We start from the raw sequence: 19,312 nt of genomic DNA on the forward strand, positions 1-19,312 counted from the left end.
CTCAAATGTCCAAATGAGCTAAAATTTGACACGGACCTCACATACTAAAACATCTTCCCTGCAAAAAAAATATTATTGAATTTTCTAGTATTTCTTTTTTATTTTACTGGTCATGTGCAGGTACGGATGAGTTCGGGAGCCGTTTAGCCGCTTTCAAGAAAACCAAGATAATAAGAGGGAATAATAAACGTGAAAAAAAGGAAGGAAAACAAAATAGGGAAAAACATTCTATGTTTGATGTAAGCTGGATGAAATGTGGATATTGACAATAAGATGACATGCGCGCAGGCCACTTGCTAGTTGAATAAATCTACTTAAACACGCCCCTTCCATTTGCTTAAGCAACCAAGTTTAGTGAAAAGATTATTTGTCCATTGCTGCATATAGCTTCTTTTTTTGCACTTGCACCAACAAGTGAAGTACTTGTCGCGACCCATTCATGTATCATTTTGTGTTTTGCGGGAATGTATCATGTGCATTGACATTGAGATTAGTGGAGAGGGTCAAAATAAAATGTGGGGACGTCGATGTCTCGACTTAGTAATGAAGAGAGTACCTATTAAACGGAAGTTCGTGTTAACACGTTAATATGCATGTTTCTTTTCAGTATATTTGTTTTCACGATCACCAAGGAGATCAACAGCTGCAAGTTAACTCCCCGAATCAATCTGATTGCCAGCCACGCCATAGCATCCGTTGACGCCGAATTACTTCCAGTTAATCTAGTTGCGTTGGCCGTATGCAGTATGCTATAAAGTTGGTTGTTGGGCTCAAAGCCAGCAGGAGCTAAAACACCGGCCACTTGCTAATTAAGCTTTGCGCCATGGAGATTTTCTTAAGTTTGTGCTTTGTTACCGTAGCCACGGTGCTAGTCCTTTGGTTTCTTCGCTCTTCCGGCTGTTAGAACATATCGTTGTAACCTCAACTTCTTCCCTTATCTCGTGTTGTAATCAAACTCTTGTATCTCTCCTTGTATGCCAAGGCAAGGGCTTCGGCCTTATCAATATAAAAACTCACACGGCTCACCTCGAGGGAGTAGGAACGCTTCCAGGAAATCCTACATGGTCATCAAAGCCACCTCTTCCCATACATCTAGCCACATACTAAAACCCTAGATCACACATCATCGTCGCCATGTCTTCCTTAGCCGGCGTCGCCCTCAACCTCGGTTCGCCGCCATCTGAGAAGCTTGCAAGAGGGAACTATATCCTCTGGAAGACGCAGGTTGTCCCAGCCCTGCGAGGTGCGCAGGTCACGGGGCTCCTGGACAATTCTGACGCCGCTCCGCCCAGGATGGTGGAGGTCATAAAGACGGACAAGACCACGGCCCTAGAGCCGAATCCCCTGTACGGGCTCTAGATCGCTAAATACCAGCAGGTCCTGTCATACCTCCTTAACTCCATGTCTCCAGAGATTCTCGCACAGGTCGTCGGGAAGGATTCCACCTTCGAGATCTGGACAACAGTCACAAACCTCTTCGTCTCGCAGTCGCAGTCCCAGATTACCAATCTGAGAATTGCAATCACTAATACCAAGAAGGGCACCATGTCAAGCTCGGCGTACATGGCGAAGATGAAGAGCCTTGGGGATGAACTAGCTGCTGCTGGGCGTCCCGTATCTGATCCGGAGATGGTGGATTATATCCTTACAGGACTGGACCGCGACTACGACTCTGTGGTGGCGGCAATTGGCGCTGTCAAGGGCACTATCACTGTGGACGATCTCTTCGCGCAAATATCTGCCTTCGATCAAAGGATGGAGATGCTAGGTGACTCATCCTCAGGTGGTTTTCATTCATCTGCAAATGCATTCTACAGAGGCCGTGGTCAGTCCCGCGGCAAGTCTCGCGGGCGAGGAGGCAGGGGGCCCGGCCGTGGTGATCGCGGTGACCGCCAGCCCTCTCCTGCCAATGGAGGCGGTGGCTTCGGGGACGTCCTCGACAGCAACAACAAGAACAGGTGCGCGAGTAGCAACATGACTATCCTGAATGTCAGATATGCTACAGACATCATCCAGGAGGTGCACGTGTTTGCTGGTGGCGCTATGAAGAGAACGATCAAGAAGAGAAGGAGGTGCATGATGTCTCCTATGGCGTGGACACCAACTGGTACACCGACAGTGCAGCAACAAATCATATCACAGGAGAACTTGACAAGTTAACAATGCGGGAGAAATACAATGGAGGCGACCAAATTCGCACAGCAAGCGGTTCTGGTATGAATATCACACATATTGGTAGTTCAATTGTTAAAACCCCCATGCAAAATTTGCACTTGAAAGATGTCTTGCATGTTCCTCAAACATCCAAAAATCTTGTTTCCGTTCATAGATTCACTCTTGATAACAATGTTCTTATAGAATTCTATCCTTATTTTTTCTTGGTTAAGGACTTGAGAACAAGGAGAATCATTCTTAGAGGACGGTGCGTGGGAGGCCTCTACCCACTCATATCATCATCATCATCTTCCTGGTCCAATAAGCAAGCAAATATTGTCACCAAGCCATCATTATCAAGGTGGCATAGTCGTTTAGGTCATCCATCTTCGGTCATAGTTAAATATGTTCTTAGCAAAAATAAACTCTCCTATGAGAATAGTATTGAGTCAGTTTGTGATCCGTGTCAACAAGCAAAAATTCATCAATTACCTTACCCCATCTCTACTAGTGTGTCTACTGCTCCCCTCCAACTTATATTTTCATATGTATGGGGGCCAGCTACAACTTCAGTTGGTAGATTTTCTTACTATGTAAGCTTTATTGATGATTTTAGTAAATTTACTTGGATTTACTTATTGAAGAAACGGTCTGATGTACTCCAAGTCTTTATCAATTTCCAAAATCTTGTTGAACGCAAACTGAACTCCAAGATCATTGCTATGCAAACTGACTGGGGTGGTGAGTATGAAAAACTAAACTCTTTCTTCCAAAAGCTTGGTATATCACATCATGTCTCTTGTCCTCATGCTCACCAACAAAACGGATCTGCTAAAAGAAAGCACCGTCACATAGTTGATATGGGGCTAGCATTGCTAGCAAATGCATCCATGCCACTTAAATTCTGGGATGAAGCATTTTTTAACTGCCACATGTCTTATCAATTTGCTTCCAAGTAAAGTTATAAAACTTGAAACACCCATTACACGACTTCTTGGTGTCACACCAAATTACACATCTCTTTGTATTTTTGGCTGTGCGTGTTGGCCTAATCTTAGACCCTACAACACATGCAAACTCGCTTTCCGCTCCAAAAAGTGTGTCTTTTTAGGCTATAGCCCCATGCATAAAGGGGTCAAATGTCTTGATGTTCCTACTGGTAGGGTCTACATATCCAGAGATGTTTTTGATGAGTCTGTGTTTCCCTTTGCCTTTCTTCATTCCAATGCCGATGCACTTCTCCGCAAGGAAATTCTTCTTCCCTTCACATCTTCGGTCTTTTGATCATGGGGGCGACGATTGTACTAATAAATGTGATCATATTTCTGCTGGTACTGGTTCTTCTCTATTGCCTGTGCAGGTCCCTGGAGAAAACGGTGCTCAAAATGATCAAAATCTAAAAAATATAGCTCAATTTGACCCTATATTGCATGCTAGAGAAGAAGATGAACTTGGCGCGAATAACGAAGGCGATCCGGCGGCGCCTGGAACTCCTGTGCGCGTTCAGTCCTCGGATAGCACGAGCAGATCTTCCTCGGATCACGCTCCTGTCAGCTCCAGTGCAGACCTGCGGTCGGGCCACTCGCGCGCCTCCACATCTGCACCAGGCGGGCCAGCAGCGGGGCCGGATCCCCCTCGCCCCGCGTGCGCCTATAGTCGCGGTCGGGCAGCGGATCAGCTACGCCGGCTCGGTCGGTTGGCACCCGTGTGTGTACAGAGGAGGCGGCCACACCAGCGACTACATGATCTCCTGTGCATGAGATGCCAGATTTGCCAACTGTGTCACATGCAGATTCTGATGGATCTTCTATGGCGAGCATTCCAGCAGTCCAGCCAGCGGCTTCTTCACGAGTTATGACTCGGCTACAGAAAGGTATATGAAATCCTAAAAAAGAAAAGATGGGACTATACCATATGGGATGTTGTGTATTTCAGGAGAGCCAACAACATTGAGCAGTGCACTTGATGATCCTAAATGGAAGAAAGCAATGGATGAGGAATATTCAGCACTTATGAGGAACAAAACCTGGCATCTTGTACCAGATCAGAAAGGTAAGAATATAATTGATTGCAAATGGCTATACAGAATTAAAAAGAAGGCAGATGGCTCCATTGACAGGTATAAGGCACGTCTAGTTGCAACATTATGGCATTGATTATGAGGACACCTTCAGTCCTGTTGTGAAAGCTGCAACCATCAGACTTGTGTTGGATTGCTGTATCCAAGGGATGGAGTTTAAGACAACTAGATGTACAGAATGCGTTTTTGCATGGCATTCTGGAAGAGGGAGTGTTTATGAGACAGCCACCTGGATATGAGAGTAAGAAGCTACCACATTATGTTTGCAAGCTTGACAAGGCACTCTATGGTCTAAAACAAGCACCCAGAGCATGGTACTCCATATTGAGCTTATAGTTGAAATATCTTGGCTTCTTTGCTTCCAAGACTGATACATCCTTGTTCATTTATAACAAAGCAGGGGTGGTTATTTTTGTGCTTATATATGTTGATGATATCATAGTTGAAAGTTCTTCACAGAATGCTACTAATGCTCTCCTACATGATTTGAGCTCAGAATTTGCCTTGAAGGATCTAGGTGATTTGCATTTCTTCCTAGGTATTCAAGTCAAGAAAACTCAAGATGGCATTGTGTTGAATTAGAAAAATACATTGTTGAGCTTTTTTCTCGCATGGGAATGAAGAATCGCATGGGAGCATTACAGTCTCGAACTCTCACACGTCCAGATATCTCATTTGCTGTCAACAAGGTTTGTCAATATCTACAAGCACCTACTTTTGCACATTGGTCAGCTATTAAGAGAATTGTAAGATATGTGAAACATACTATGGGAACAAGACTTCATTTCAAATCTAATTCCTCTTTTGTGAGTGCATTCTTTGATGCTGACTGGGCAGGATGTAGTGATCACAGAAGATCAACTGGAGGCTTTGCAGTGTTTTTTGGGTCTAATCTTATTTCTTGGAGTGCTAGAAAGCTAGCCACTGTGTCAAGGTCAAGCACAGAAGCTGAATACAAGTCTCTGGCAAATGCAACTGCTGAAATCATCATTTGGGTTGAATCACTTCTTGAGGAATTGGGGATCAAGAAAAATCGTATATCATGTTTATGGTGTGATAACTTAGGAGCAACATATTTGTCTGCAAATCCAGTGTTTCATGCACGGACAAAGCACATAGAAATTGATTTTCACTTTGTGCGAGAGAGAGTTGCAGTCAAGAAATTCGAGATACGATTTATTCCCTCCAAGAATCAAGTGGCCGATGGCTTTACAAAGGCGTTACCAGCGAGATCATTTGAAGAGTTCAAGAGTAGTCTTAATTTGGGATAGTTGAGATTAAGGGAGGTGTTAGAACATATCGTTGTAACCTCAACTTCTTCCCTTATCTCGTGTTGTAATCGAACTCTTGTATCTCTCCTTGTACGCCAAGGCAAGGGCTTCGGCCTCATCAATATATATATAAAATCACGCGGCTCCCCTTGAGGGAGCAGGAATGCTTCCACGAAATCCTACACCAGCGACAAAACCAAGACCAAGAAAAGGTTGCCCCCTGGACCATGGACCCTTCCGATCATCGGTAGCCTCCACCACCTTGTCGGCCAGCTCCCGCACCAGGCCCTGGCGGAGCTGTCTCGCCGGCACGGCCCGCTCATGTACCTCAAGTTCGGCGAGGTCCCCACCGTGGTAGTCTCCAGCGCCGAGGCGGCGGCGCTGGTCATGAAGACCATCGACCCTACCTTCGCGGACCGGGGAAGCGGTGTCACGCTGGACATCGCCGGCTGCGACGGGAAGGGGATCATGCTGGCCCCCTACAGCGACCGTTGGCGGTAGATGCGGAAGGTATGCATCGTGGAGCTTCTCAGCGCCGCATAGGTGAGGCGCATGGCATCCATCAGGGCGGAGGAGGTGGCGGCCTCGTCCGCTCCCTGGCCGCCTTGCCTGCGGGTAGCACCGTCAACCTCAGCGAGAAGTTGTCGATGCTCGCTAACGACATCGTCGCGAGGGCCGCGTTCGGCGGGAAGTGCGCGCAGCAGGGAGAGTACCTCCGCGAGCTCGATGAGGTGATGGTGCTGTTGGGGGGCTTCATCCTCGCCGACCTCTTCCCGTCGTCGAAGTTGGTGTAGTGGCTGGGCAGCGGCGATCGACGGCTGAGGAGGAGCTTGTTAGCAGCAGTGATCAAGAAGCAGTGACTCCAAGTGACTAAGCACAAGACCTGGGCCGACCCAGAAGATAGCCTCGCCTACCGGCTCGGCTGGTTGGCCCGGAGTGGGACCATGTGGGCAATGTACTTAATGTTGTAGCTAGCGTGTGAGTGGTCGGCGAATGGCTGGCAGGGTAGTCTACTTTCCCTTTCGTGTTGTAACAGCCGAACTCCTCCCATCTCCTCCGATCTCTCTCCATGGATCTGAAATTGTAGCTCAAATTGGTGATAATGGAGGATGAGTGAGTGATTGTTGATTGTGTGCTAACATCCTGGTATCAGAGCCGTTCCGTCCTGGAACTGCCCCACCATCACCATCGCACGCGACTGGCAAATCACCGATGAGCTGAGGCCATGGAGCGGATCCCGCCAGAGACGAAGGCGATCTACGAGCTTCTCTGCTTCGACTTCGACGACGCCCTCGCCAAGAGCTCCCCGAGCGCAGCGAGGAGATGGTATCCACGCTCGCGAAGCTGGATTCCAAGCTTGACAAACTATCTGGGCGACTCGAGGATGGGAAGCTGTCCCCCAGAGTCGACATTGACAAGCTGCATGGGGAGATGGCCGTGGACTGCGGCGCGGCATCGTCGCCTGCATCTCCAACCTCACAAGGGCCCCCATCGACCACCACCAAGTCGACGGCTCAGGCAAGCGGTGCAGTGAACCAGGAAGGACTCCGACCGGAGGTGGATTTGCGTCCTCCTACTCCCAAGTATGTTCCGCCACCAGCTAGAGGTATCCAACATGACCAGATCGTACTCAGGCAGTCAAATCAGGCCCCAGAAATTTTTCAGCCATTCACCGCACATTCATCTAGCTTTGGCCCCCTGATTGAATTGCCCAAATTCGATGGAACAAACCCCAAGTTGTGGTAATGAGACGTGAGGACTACTTCAAGTTCTGGAACACGCCTGCGCACCAGTGGATTCCATTTGCAACTGCTCTGTTTGAAGGAACAGCCGCACGCTGGCTGGAGTCGGTCCAGCGCCGCGCTCCGGGTGTAGGATGGCCTGAATTTTGTTCGCTGCCACTACTAGAAAATCTATCATTAACGACCATGCCGAAATAGTCTTGGTCGTTAGACTCAGAGCAAGACTCCACGGGGTGCAAATCACACGACCGAACTACGAACTACCCTTAGCAATCACCACGTCACCCCTCAAAAAGGAAAAGGAAACACTATCTGTGGTTGTTATCGTTCCGATCTCATCTCTCCGATAACCCTCCAACGGAAAAACAGATCTTATCCCCTACACTTCCTTTCCTCTGGCCATCTCCTCTGCTTTCCCTTTGACCCGATCATGATCTGTTTGTTTCTGCACAGGTGGTTACCTGGGCGAGGAAGCTGCCGATGGGAGCCACGACCTTCGCCGCCGAGCACTGGCACGGGCGTACGTGCAGCAGGCAAGCGATGTTGGCCGTCGCAGGCACTCGTCGTGGGAGGAGCTACCAACAGGACACGCACCGTCCGCCGCCGAGCACCACCGTGGGATGGGATACGACGGGAAATCCACATCGTCCGTTGCCGGGACTCGCCTCGGGAGGAGCTACAGCGGTAAGTTCAGGACCGGTTGGGCGAAGGAGACGCCTGGGCCCATGTGGTTGCCGGAGCCATGGGCGCATCACTGGCTGTTCTGGTCGCGGCGGCACGGCAGGATTTTTTTTACGGAAGGCAGCACGGCCGTACTTCCTACCAGTCTGTAAAACCTTGAAGTGGGCTCCAATGCGTGGATGGGTTGCTGCTGGGCACACAATCCATTGTCACTTCCAAATTACACACATGAGGTTTGCCTTTTTTTCCTTTCATTTTTTTCTTGTGCTAAAATTTTAGATTGTTTCCATTTGTGTTGGCCAATGCAAAATAGAGTTAACATCGTTTATTTCAACTTTATATTAGAATCTGTACCAGTGTTGTTAGATCTACAAACTTATCATCCAAGCCATCTTTTTAGATTTTGGTAGATATAATGGAATATATTCGCCCGCTTGTTACCCATAGCCTGTGTGAAGAAATTTCTATTGTGAATGGGAGATTCATTCCTTCTTATGAATTTGTTGTTTGATGATATATCTAAGCAATAAAAGTTTGATGTATACATATAAATGTATGTCCTGACTTTCTATTCGTGTCTGTTTCAGGTTTAGAATCAGCGCATTGACTTGTTCCTTCACTAGCTGTGATGTCCAGGTTACGATGTATATCACTTATTATCCAGCACAATAGTGTTCTTTTTTAGTAGAGGATAATAATGTTCAGTGTTATTTGTTGGGTATATGCCAGCAACCAAGAAAGCTAAAAACTCTTTGCCGAGAAATATTATAACTCAAGTCTTGCACAAATTAGACAAGAGACACACCGTTTAATCTTTCTTTAGAATACTTTGTCTTTGTCACATAAGGAGTAACAAAAAGAATTTGCATTGAGATGCGTCTAGGCTATGAGGCATAGTATACATTTTTATCTGGTCTAAAATTAATGCACGTGCAAACTTCTTCATATATGCTATTGTCCTTTGTGCGAATTCGTTTATATCTATTGACTTATAAATCATTATATATTTTTTACAGTCCATCGTAATAGAAGCATCATGAGGCATCAGTTTTTGGTGAAGAATGATATGCACTTGAATACAAAGACATATGATGGTGTGGCGTGGCTGAAGATAACAAAGAAAATAATATATTTATATTTTCCTGTTGTGTTTCTTTTTGATTTACAGATGAACAAATACAATGGTTTTCTACAAAGTGTTGTTGGTTCATATTTTCTAAATAGCATTTTTAACTACAGCAGTGTATGTGAGGATCTTGTTCAATATTTATGGTTTTGGTTAATGAAAACATGTTATAACACTTTAACTGTTCAATTTTTTTTGTGCATGACTGGTGTGCTCGCCGATCATCAAAAGTTGCATGCAACATGAAGCCGTTGTACCAATTGAGATGGGTCATTAAACAAAATCAAAATTGTGAAATGGATGGTAAAATGCTTTTAGCGATGACAAAAGTGGTTGTTAATACCAAAATTGTGGCTGTTATTTTCTCAGAATTAACGACGACACGTTATCCCATCTTTACAAAATAACGACAGGAAAAGGTGGTCGTTATTACTTTTAACGATGGAGCCTATACCGACCACCATTTTGTGGTCGTTAATGACTTTTAGCGACCACAATCTATCTTTTAACGACCACATATCCCATCGTTAAAAACCTTTTTCCTAGTAGTGTGCTGCAATCTCGTTTTGGGTGCAACAAGCACCAGCAAGTTCTCAGGCAGATGTTCAACATTCGTCAGACTAGTACAGTGGAAGATTACATGGAGTGTTTCTTGGAGCTATTTGATCAGTTGACTATGTATGAGCCCAATCCCAGCCAAGTCCACTATGTCACCAGGTTCATGGAAGGCCTAGTGCCCTCGGTCCGCTTGTTGGTGGGTATTCAGCAGCCATCTAACTTGGATACAACATACGCGTTGGCTTTACTATCTGAAGAACTGGGTGATCACTCTCTGCAGCCAACATATTCAGTTAGTTCAGTTGCTCATAGCAAGAAAAATTTCCTTCCTTCAGCTTGCAGTGTTGCTGTTAGTAAAGCTGTTGAGGATAGACCTGCTGCAGAGTCAAGCCGTCCAGTGCCAGTTGAGGACCGTTGGTCAGCTCTCCGTGCATATAAGAAGTCTAAAGGGCTATGTTTCATTTGTGGAGAGCATTGGGTAAGAGATCACCGCTGCAAACAGGAAGTTCAGCTGCACGTTGTACAAGAAATGCTAGAGTATGTGCAGAATATGCGAGCAGATACCAGTGACACTGAATCTGAGAGTACTGGAGAAGCCAATGTTATTTGCATTTCAGCTGCTGCTTTGGGATACCCGTCTATTCCTACAATTGCAACAATGAAACTGACAGTGCAGTTACAAGGACATAAACTCACTTTTCTAGTTGATTCTGGGAGTACGCACTCGTTTCTGGATTGTGCTGTTGCTGCTCAAATTAAAGGAGTATCTGCCATGCCTGTTAATTTGGTTAAAGTGGCCAATGGGAGTTTGGTTCCTTGCAACCAGCAGCTGCTATCAGGTTCTTGGTCGACTGAATGGCACAAATTCACCAGTGATTTTAAGATCTTTCCGATGGGATCTTATAATGGTATTCTGGGTCTAGCTTGGTTGGCCACCCATAGTCCCATGCAAGTGGGTTGGGATGAGCATTGGTTATCGTTCAACTTGCATGGAATTCCCATCACATTACTAGTGAAGATGCTACTCCTAATCTACTATCCATGATTGAACTATCATCACTACTCTCTCCAAAGAGCAAAGAACATCATCAAGTACCTGCTGAGATTCAGCAAATTCTCAACACCTATGCATTTGTGTTTGAACCCCCTTCTGGCCTTCCCCCTAGGAGGAAGTATGATCATATCATACCTCTTATTCCAGGTGCTTCTCCAGTTTCTATCAGACCATACAGACTTCCACCTGCTCTCAAGGATGAGATGGATAAGCAAGTTAAGGAGATGTTGGACTCAGGTATTATCAGGCCTAGCACGAGTGCTTTCTCATTGCCTATGATTATGTTTTAGGAAAAAAACAAGACCTGGAGGCCAGTTTTTGACTAAAGACATTTGAATGCAATCACTGTCAAGAGCAAGTTCCCTATTCCTGTCATTGATGAACTGCTATATGAACTAGCTGGGTCTTGCTGGTTCTCTAAACTAGATCTCAGAGTTGGTTACCACCAAATTCGACTAGCTCCTGGTGAAGAACATAAAACAACATTTCAAACCCATTTTGGACATTTTCAATTTTCGGTTCTATCTTTTGGTCTGACTGGTGGTCCAAACACATTCCATTTTCCCATGAATGATAATGTGTCTCCTTGTCTCAGGGAATTTGACATCTCATTCTTTGATGATATATTGATTTTCAGTGCCACCTATGCACTCCATTTGGAACATTTAGCAAGAGTGCTACAGTTACTTCACCAGCATTAGTGGAAAGTGAAGTTATCTAAGTGTGCATTTTCTCAAACCCAGATTGGTTATTTGGGCCACATCATCAGTAGCCAAGGAGTTGCAACTGATCCTAAGAAAATTGCTAGCATTAAGGAGTGGCATGTGCCTGTGTCTGCTAAAGAAGTCAGAGGTTTCTTGGGTCTAGTTGGATACTACAGGAAATTCATAGCCCACTATGGCCTCATTAGCAAGCCAATTACTAACTTGCTCAAGAAGGGTGTGCCATTTCACTGGACACAGATAGAGCAGCAGGCTTTTACAACTATCAAGCAAGCATTGATGTCAGCACCTGTCCTAGCCCTTCCAGATTTCTCTAAATAGTTTGTTATCGAGGCTGATGCTTGTGATATAGGAGTATGCGCAGTGCTGATGCAGAAGGGTCACCTGTTGGCTTATGTGAGCAAGGCCTTGGGCCCAAGGAACCAAGCACTGTCGGTATATGAGAAAGAATACTTGGCGATTTTGTTGGCTGTGGAGCACTGGCGCCAATATCTGCAGCTGTCTGAATTTGTTATCAAAATAGATCAGCGTAGTTTAGCCAGTTTGTCTGAGCAACGACTGCATACTAAGTGGCGGCAGAAAGCCCTGACCAAACTACTGGGACTCCAGTATTGCATTGTCTATAAAAAAGAGTGGAGAATAATGCTGCAAATTCCTTGTCCAGAAAACCCCATACTCCTGCTGAAACTATGCCTGAACTGTTTCCTATAACAACTACTCAACCAGCATGGCTTGATGATACCATACACAGTTACGCGCAAGACAAGTTTTGCACTGACCTGTTACAGAAGCTGGCTTCTTCTGGTAACTATGACAACTAGTTCTCCCTGAAGGCTAGTTTATTGAGAGTGGACAAGTGTATTTGGGTAGGGGCAGATCAGAAGCTACAACACACAATTGTGAGCGCTTTCCATGACAATCCAATTGGTGGTCACTCCGGATTTCTAGTCACTTATAAGCGTGTCAGGCAACTCTTTCATTGGCAAGGTATGCGCAGTTTCATTAAACAATTTGTCAAAAACTGCCTCATATGCCAGCAAGCAAAACCTGAATGTGTGCCGTACCTGGGCTTGTTACAACCTTTGCCTATCCCTGATTTGCCTTGGGAGATGGTGACTATGGACTTTGTCGAAGGTTTACCAGTTTCTGGACAATATAACTGCTTGACGGTGAACATTGACAAACTTTCCCAGTACGGCCATTTTGTTCCATTGCATCATCCGTTTACTGAAGTTACAATGGCTGAAGCATTTCTAAATACAGTCTATCGATTGCATGGGATGCCTCACTCGATTGTCTCTGACCGGGATCGCATATTTACAAGCCAATTCTGGAAGGAGCTTTTTCAGAAAGCCGGAGTCCTCTTGCGCATGAGTACAGCACGTCACCCTCAAACGGATGGGCAGACAGAGCGAGTTAACCCACATGTGGAGTGCTTCCTGAGGTGTTTTGTCAGTGCTCATCCCTCTCACTGGGCTAAATGATCCCACTATGCGAATACCGGTATAACACGAATTGGCACTCAGCCATAGACAAGACTCCTTTTGAGATCATTTATGGCCATGAACCACGTCATTTTGGATTGACAACAGAGGATACCGTACAATCAGCTGATCTTCAACACTAGTTAGATGATCGCCAAGTGATTCTCGGGTCAGTTCGTCAGCACCTGCTACATGTGCAACAGTGCATGAAAACGCGGGCAGATAAGCATCGATCTGAGCGAGTGTTTGCAGTTGGAGACTCTGTCTTTCTGAAACTGCAACCATATGTTCAGTCTTCTGTCGCTCCAAGAGCAAATCACAAGTTGGCATTCAAGTTCTATGGCCCTTTTGAAGTTGTCGAGCGTGTTGGCGAGGTGGCATATCGGTTAGCCTTGCCGGCCACCAGTCGTGTGCACCTTGTGTTTCATGTCTCCCTTCTGCGAAAAGTGCTTGGCTCAACTCAAAAGGTACTGCCTCAACTTCCCTCTCCGGATACACAGTTTCAATTCCCAAAACAGGTGTTGCAACAGCGAGTGGTGCGCCGTGGCTCAACTTCTCTGGTGCAAGTGTTGGTGAAATGGAGCGACACACCTGTGGAGATGGCAACATGGGAAGACAAGGTGAATCTCAAACAAAAGTTTCCAAGAGCACCGGCTTGGGGGCAAGCCATTTCTAATGGGGGAGGGATTGTCAGCAACAGTGATCAAGAAGCAGTGACTCCAAGTGACCAAGCACAGGACCTGGGCCGGCCCAGAAGACAGCCTCGCCTGCCGGCTCAGCTGGCTGGCCCGGAGTGGGCCCATGTGGGCAATGTACTTAATGTTGTAGCTACGTGTGAGTGGCTGGCAAACGGCTGGCAGGGTAGTCTACTTTCCCTTTTGTGTTGTAACAGCCGAACTCCTCCCCTCTCCTCTGATTTCTCTCCATGGATCTGAAATTATAGCTCGAATTGGTGATAATGGAGGATGATTGAGTGATTGTTGATTGTGTGCTAACAGAGCTGCGGCCGGATCCAGCGCATCATCGACGACCGCAGGGCGAGGCGTGCAGCCGACGGTCCCCGCAGCACCGACAATGAGGACCTGCTAGACGTGCTCCTCAGGTTGCAGGAGGAGGAATCGTTGACATTCCCTTTAACCACGAAAATAATTGGCGTGGTAATCTTTGTGAGTACTGTTATTCCATTCCTCCTCTCCTAATTTCTTCTGTCGTATACTCCTATCCTATGCCATGAAACCAAGAATAATAGGCATGGTTACCAACCACCTAATTTTGCTAGTGAGACCACAAGAACGACGTTGGAGTGGGCAATGTCAGAGCTCTTGAACAACCCCAAAGTCATGGCAAAGGCACAACTAGAGTTGCAGGAAGTGCTAGGTCCAGACCGAGCAGCCATCACAAACTCCGACCTCGGTGGACTCCACTACCTTTGGATGGTCATCATGGAGACCCTGAGGTTGCATCCTGCGGGTGTTATCATCCTCCGAGGGGCCAGAGAGGATTGTAAAATATTAGGTTATGGCATTCCTAAAAGCACCAAGGTGCACATTAACGTCTTCGCAATATCGAGGGACTCTGGATATTGGGAAGACCCTGAAGCTTTTAAACCAGAGAGGTATGAGAACAATGACATAGATTATAAGGGCACACACTTTGATTTCATCCCCTTCGAGGCTGGGAGACGGCAGTGCCCAGGAATTCTATTTGGTATGTCAACCCTGGAGCTAGCACTAGCGAACCTTCTCTCTCACTTTGACTAGATGCTCCCTGATGCGGCCATCACACAGTCGGTGGACATGTCCGAAAAGTTTGGACTCACTGTATCTAGGAGGTCTGACCTTCTGCTTAGGGCTATTCCGCGTGTATGCTCCAAAGATGCGTAGATTTGGACCTTGTTCATTGTGTCAACATATCTACACCTCCCTTTTACACCGACATCATCTTCTGTATACAAATAAGCATAACGAAAATTATGTTTTTTTTATCATTGCTCATAGAGTACTCTTGTTCACATATGCTCCAAAGCTGCGTAGATTTGGATTGTGTTAAGTGTGTCAACATATCTACACTTCCCCTTTAACATACAGCGACATCATCTTTTGTAAACATATAAGCTTAACAAAAACATTTTGGTTTCACAATGTTGAACATGTATTTGAAAAATAAGGTCATGACATTTAGAAAAATATCTCATGCTCATGATGTTTTTAAAATGTTCAACGTGTGTATAAAAGATGTTCAGTGTCTATTTGAAAATTATGTTCATGGTATTTAGAAAAAATATTCACATGGTCGTGATATATTTTAGAAAAATGTTCAACGTGTGTTTAGAAAATGTTCAACTTGTGTTCCGAAAATATTCAACGCGAATTTTAAAAAAAATTCGACATGTATCTAAAAAATGTTTTACATGTATCTGGATATTGTTTGACGTGTATTTGAAAAAAATTAATGTTTATTTCAAAAAAGAAAAAAGAAAAAAGTAACAACAAAACAGAAAAGGAAAAGCGGAAATTAGAGAACGAAAAAGAAAACTATTGAAAAACAATGGAGATAGAAAATCGGGTGGAACATTTACAAACTCGGTGGAAGGTTCCTAAATTCGGTCCTTACCGGTTGGCCACCCAGTAAGGAAGACGTTGTAGGCAAGGCTTCCTTTGGTTGCAAATAAATAATACACAGCTCTGATGGAAGAAACATATTTGGTAGTCTTAAAAAATCCGCTTCGAAAATTATTTTGATACATGAAAAAAATATTCAACATGAAAGATTGTTTGAAAAATGAAATAATGTTCCAGAACTGTAAAATTGTTCTTTAATTTTTCAATTGTTCATTAAAATAAAAAATGTTTTCCAAAAAACATTGTGAAAAATAAAAAAATCTTCAGATAAATATGAAATAAGAATTGTTCCCAAATTCAAAGAAAGTTCTCAAATTTTAAGAAAATATATACTAAATTTCAAAAAGGAAATCTTGAATTCAACAAATGTTCTTGACTTCTATAAAATGTTCTCAAACTCAAAAACACAAAAACAAACAGAGTTTTGATCATATTTCAGGAAAATAAAACATTTTTTCAGAAATCCAAATAGTTTTGAAAACCCGAATATTTTATAAAAATAAGGAAATTTTTTTAAAGCGTTATCATTATTTTGGAAAAAAGAACATTCTTGTAAAAACGTGACATCATTTTTAAAAAGCGACTATTGTTTTAAAAATAACAAAAATTTGAAATGTTAAGAGTTTTTGAAGTTTCTGGTTTTTTAAATTATGACATTTCTTCAAAAGTGTGCGCATTTTTCAAAGAGAAATTCATTTTGAAATATGCACAAAATTTTGCTTTTTTTGGAAAGGGCGAGTATATTTTGAAAAGTGTTAACGATTTTTAATTTTTAATTTATTAAAATTTATAAATTATGCAAAATAAATATAATAGGGGAAAAGTTAAAAGCAAACCCAAAAATAATAAAAAGCATACAAAAATGTAATATAAAATAAACAGAAAAACAGGGTAAAAACCAGGTTCACAAAACCTTTTGGTTCCCCAAACTAGAAAAGCCGGAAGGAACCTGTTAGAAGGTTCCCAAAAAACCAAAACGAATGAGAACAGCTAAATGGGCCAGACCAGTGTGCTCGACCTTATGCGTTTGGTCGATGGTACGACACAGCGATCGCCTTATAGGGAGTTCCCCTGCTACAAACACACTCGCGGGTGGCCTCGAGGAACATGATAAGGGGCTGTCAGTATAGCCCATTAGTGTGTATATTTTTGTCTTCAATAAAAGAGGTAACCTGAAAAACATTTAAAAGCTTTGAGTATCAGATTAAATCATGAATATAATTTATATACAAGATGTAAAATTTATGTATCTGAAAACAATTTTGCTTATATTTGGAAGCAAATCTAATCCTCTAGTATTTACAAAACATTCACTGGTACAGAAAATTTTATATATGTCAAACAAGTTCATCCCTTTGAGAATAGTTTTTCATGTATGTTAGAATATATGTTTGTGCAATTTTAAAAAGCATTTATACAAAATAATATAAATGGAAACAAAAAATTGCCAAAGAAAATAAAATAAATAGACACTCAGAAAAAAAAAGACACAGGGAAGAAAAAGAGAAAAAAAAAAACAAGTCACACCTACTTTCTGACCCATCGGTGGAGCAGTTCAGGCGCGCCATATAGGATTTTCCAACTCATACCACCCGGGCTAGACAAGGTTTCAAATGTACTTTCAAACACGCAAGCAAGGAACCTCTCAAATCTCTACTGCCTCAATTTTTATACCATATTGACAAATGTGCAACTCATATTTTTGATTTCTTATAAACACCCCTTTCCTTTCCAAGTGTCTATTTTTTTATTGCATATTCTTAAGATTTATCTGCAATGTTTTGCTTGTCTTTTTATTCTATGTTTTTATTGGTATTTCTTGCAATTGTTGTGGTTAATGTGGGCTTTTTCTAAGGATCCCAAAAATTGTTTATGTGGCACCAGAACTTCCATTTTTTATTTGCATCGGAATTTCCATTTTTATTTTATATTTTTTGACCAATTATTATTTTATACATGGTTCGAAGACAATGATTGCATAAATAATACTATATGCTCAGTTGGCATGTACGAACTATGGTAATTGGTAAGTTACACATTTCTTAAGATTACGATTACTCATAATATTAAGTATTTTTGTTCATTCTTGCTTCCTTTTTACCTTCTGTTGGTATTACTCTCACAGGTTGATGTAGATTTTTTTAAAGAATCTGAGCTTTGATTCACATCTTCAATTTCTGCTGGAAATGTTAGCAAAATGGATAGTAAATTGGCTAAAGGGGAGCTTAACATATCTCCTATGTTTATCTTCAGTGCTAATAAATCGTCCTAGCATTTGTGTACCCATCTATTTCCTAGTGTTGATACTGTTAAATTGTTGGACGCGTCTAGCGAGCACCCAGCTGCCCGCTAGCACTCCGTGGCATCCTTCCCCTTTTAGTAAGTTTTTGTCTCCATTCAATAATTAGGAAAGAATCTGTTTTATTTGACGAAACACCCATCCGACAGGTGCGAAAGCATTTATTTTTGAGTTCAACTTCTTTTGAAGAGACATAATTTTTGAACGGAACATCGAAATTAACATCCGCTTTCACTGTTGGAACTCTCGCGGCGTGCTCTTCGAAACTAGATCCTACATGAGTATATTTTGACGAATTTTTTTTGTGCAATTTTGTCCCCGTTTTGTGCAACTGACTAGCCGTCGATGTGCAACTACCTGACAGGGATGTGCAACTTTTTTCGTACATCGTAAAACGCGCAGTTTTCCTCTATGGGACCTCCACCCCCAAACTGTCTCCTTCCGATGAGATGTGCAACTTCGTTTGTTGCCCATGCCATGCAGTTTTCACTAGTGTCACCACCCCATACTACTCTCTAACATTGAAATGTGCAATTTCATCTGCTGCCCCTATGTCCTGGCCAACTGCCTTGTAGTCGCCGCGCGTGTGCAGCCCCCACAACCGCGTTTGAGGGACTATCCTATAAGAATGTCCCAACTCCAAGCCACACATGTGCGACTATGCACACAAGAGTGTGCAACTCCGTGGTCGGACGTGAGCACCTCCCACAGCAATTCATGTGCGACTATGCAGACGAGATTGTGCAACTGTGTGGCCATGCCTATGCGACTATGCGACGAGAGTGTGCAACTCCGAGGCCGGGCATGAGCACCTCCCATAAAAACTCATGTGCGACTATGCGGACGAGATTGTGCAACTCCACGGCCATGCATGTATGTGCAACTGTGCCGACGAAAGTGTGCAACTTCGCTGCCATGCATGAGCACCTCCCACGACAATTCATGTATGACTATGCGGACGAGATTGTGCAACTCTGTGTCCATACATGTGCGACTACGCCGACGAGAGTGTGCAACTCCACGACCATGCTTTGAGCACCTCCCATGATAATTTATGTGCAACTATGCGAGAAGGAGATTGTGCAACTCTGTCGCCATACATGTGCGACCATACTGACGAAAGTGTGCAACTCCGTGGCCGGGCGTGAGCACCTCCCCAGCAATTCATGTGTGATTATCCGGACGAGATTGTGCAACTCTATGGCCATGCATCCGCGACTATGCCGATGAGAGTGTGCAACTCCGCGGGCGAGCATGAGCACCTCCCACAACAACTCATGTGCGACTATGCGGACGAGATTGTGCAACTCTGTGGCCATGCATATGCGACTGTGCCAACGAGAGTGTGCAACTCTGCTGCCATGCATGAGCACCTCTCACGATAATTCATGTGCGACTATGCGGACGAGATTGTGCAACTCTGTGTCCATGCATGTGCGACTGTGCAGACGAGATTGTGCAACCCCGCGGCCATGCGTGAGCACCTCCCACGATAATTTTTGTGCGACTATGCGCACGAG

At 44.0% G+C, this 19,312-nt stretch overlaps 1 pseudogene; it reads left to right on the forward strand.

The window, feature by feature from the left end:
- The first annotated feature begins 823 nt into the window (after positions 1-823).
- On the forward strand, positions 824-14,755 carry LOC119306528 (annotated as a pseudogene).
- Positions 14,756-19,312: the final 4,557 nt, after the last annotated feature.

The sequence above is a fragment of the Triticum dicoccoides genome, chromosome 5B, assembly GCF_002162155.2.
Source record: "Triticum dicoccoides isolate Atlit2015 ecotype Zavitan chromosome 5B, WEW_v2.0, whole genome shotgun sequence".
Classification (NCBI taxonomy): domain Eukaryota; kingdom Viridiplantae; phylum Streptophyta; class Magnoliopsida; order Poales; family Poaceae; genus Triticum; species Triticum dicoccoides.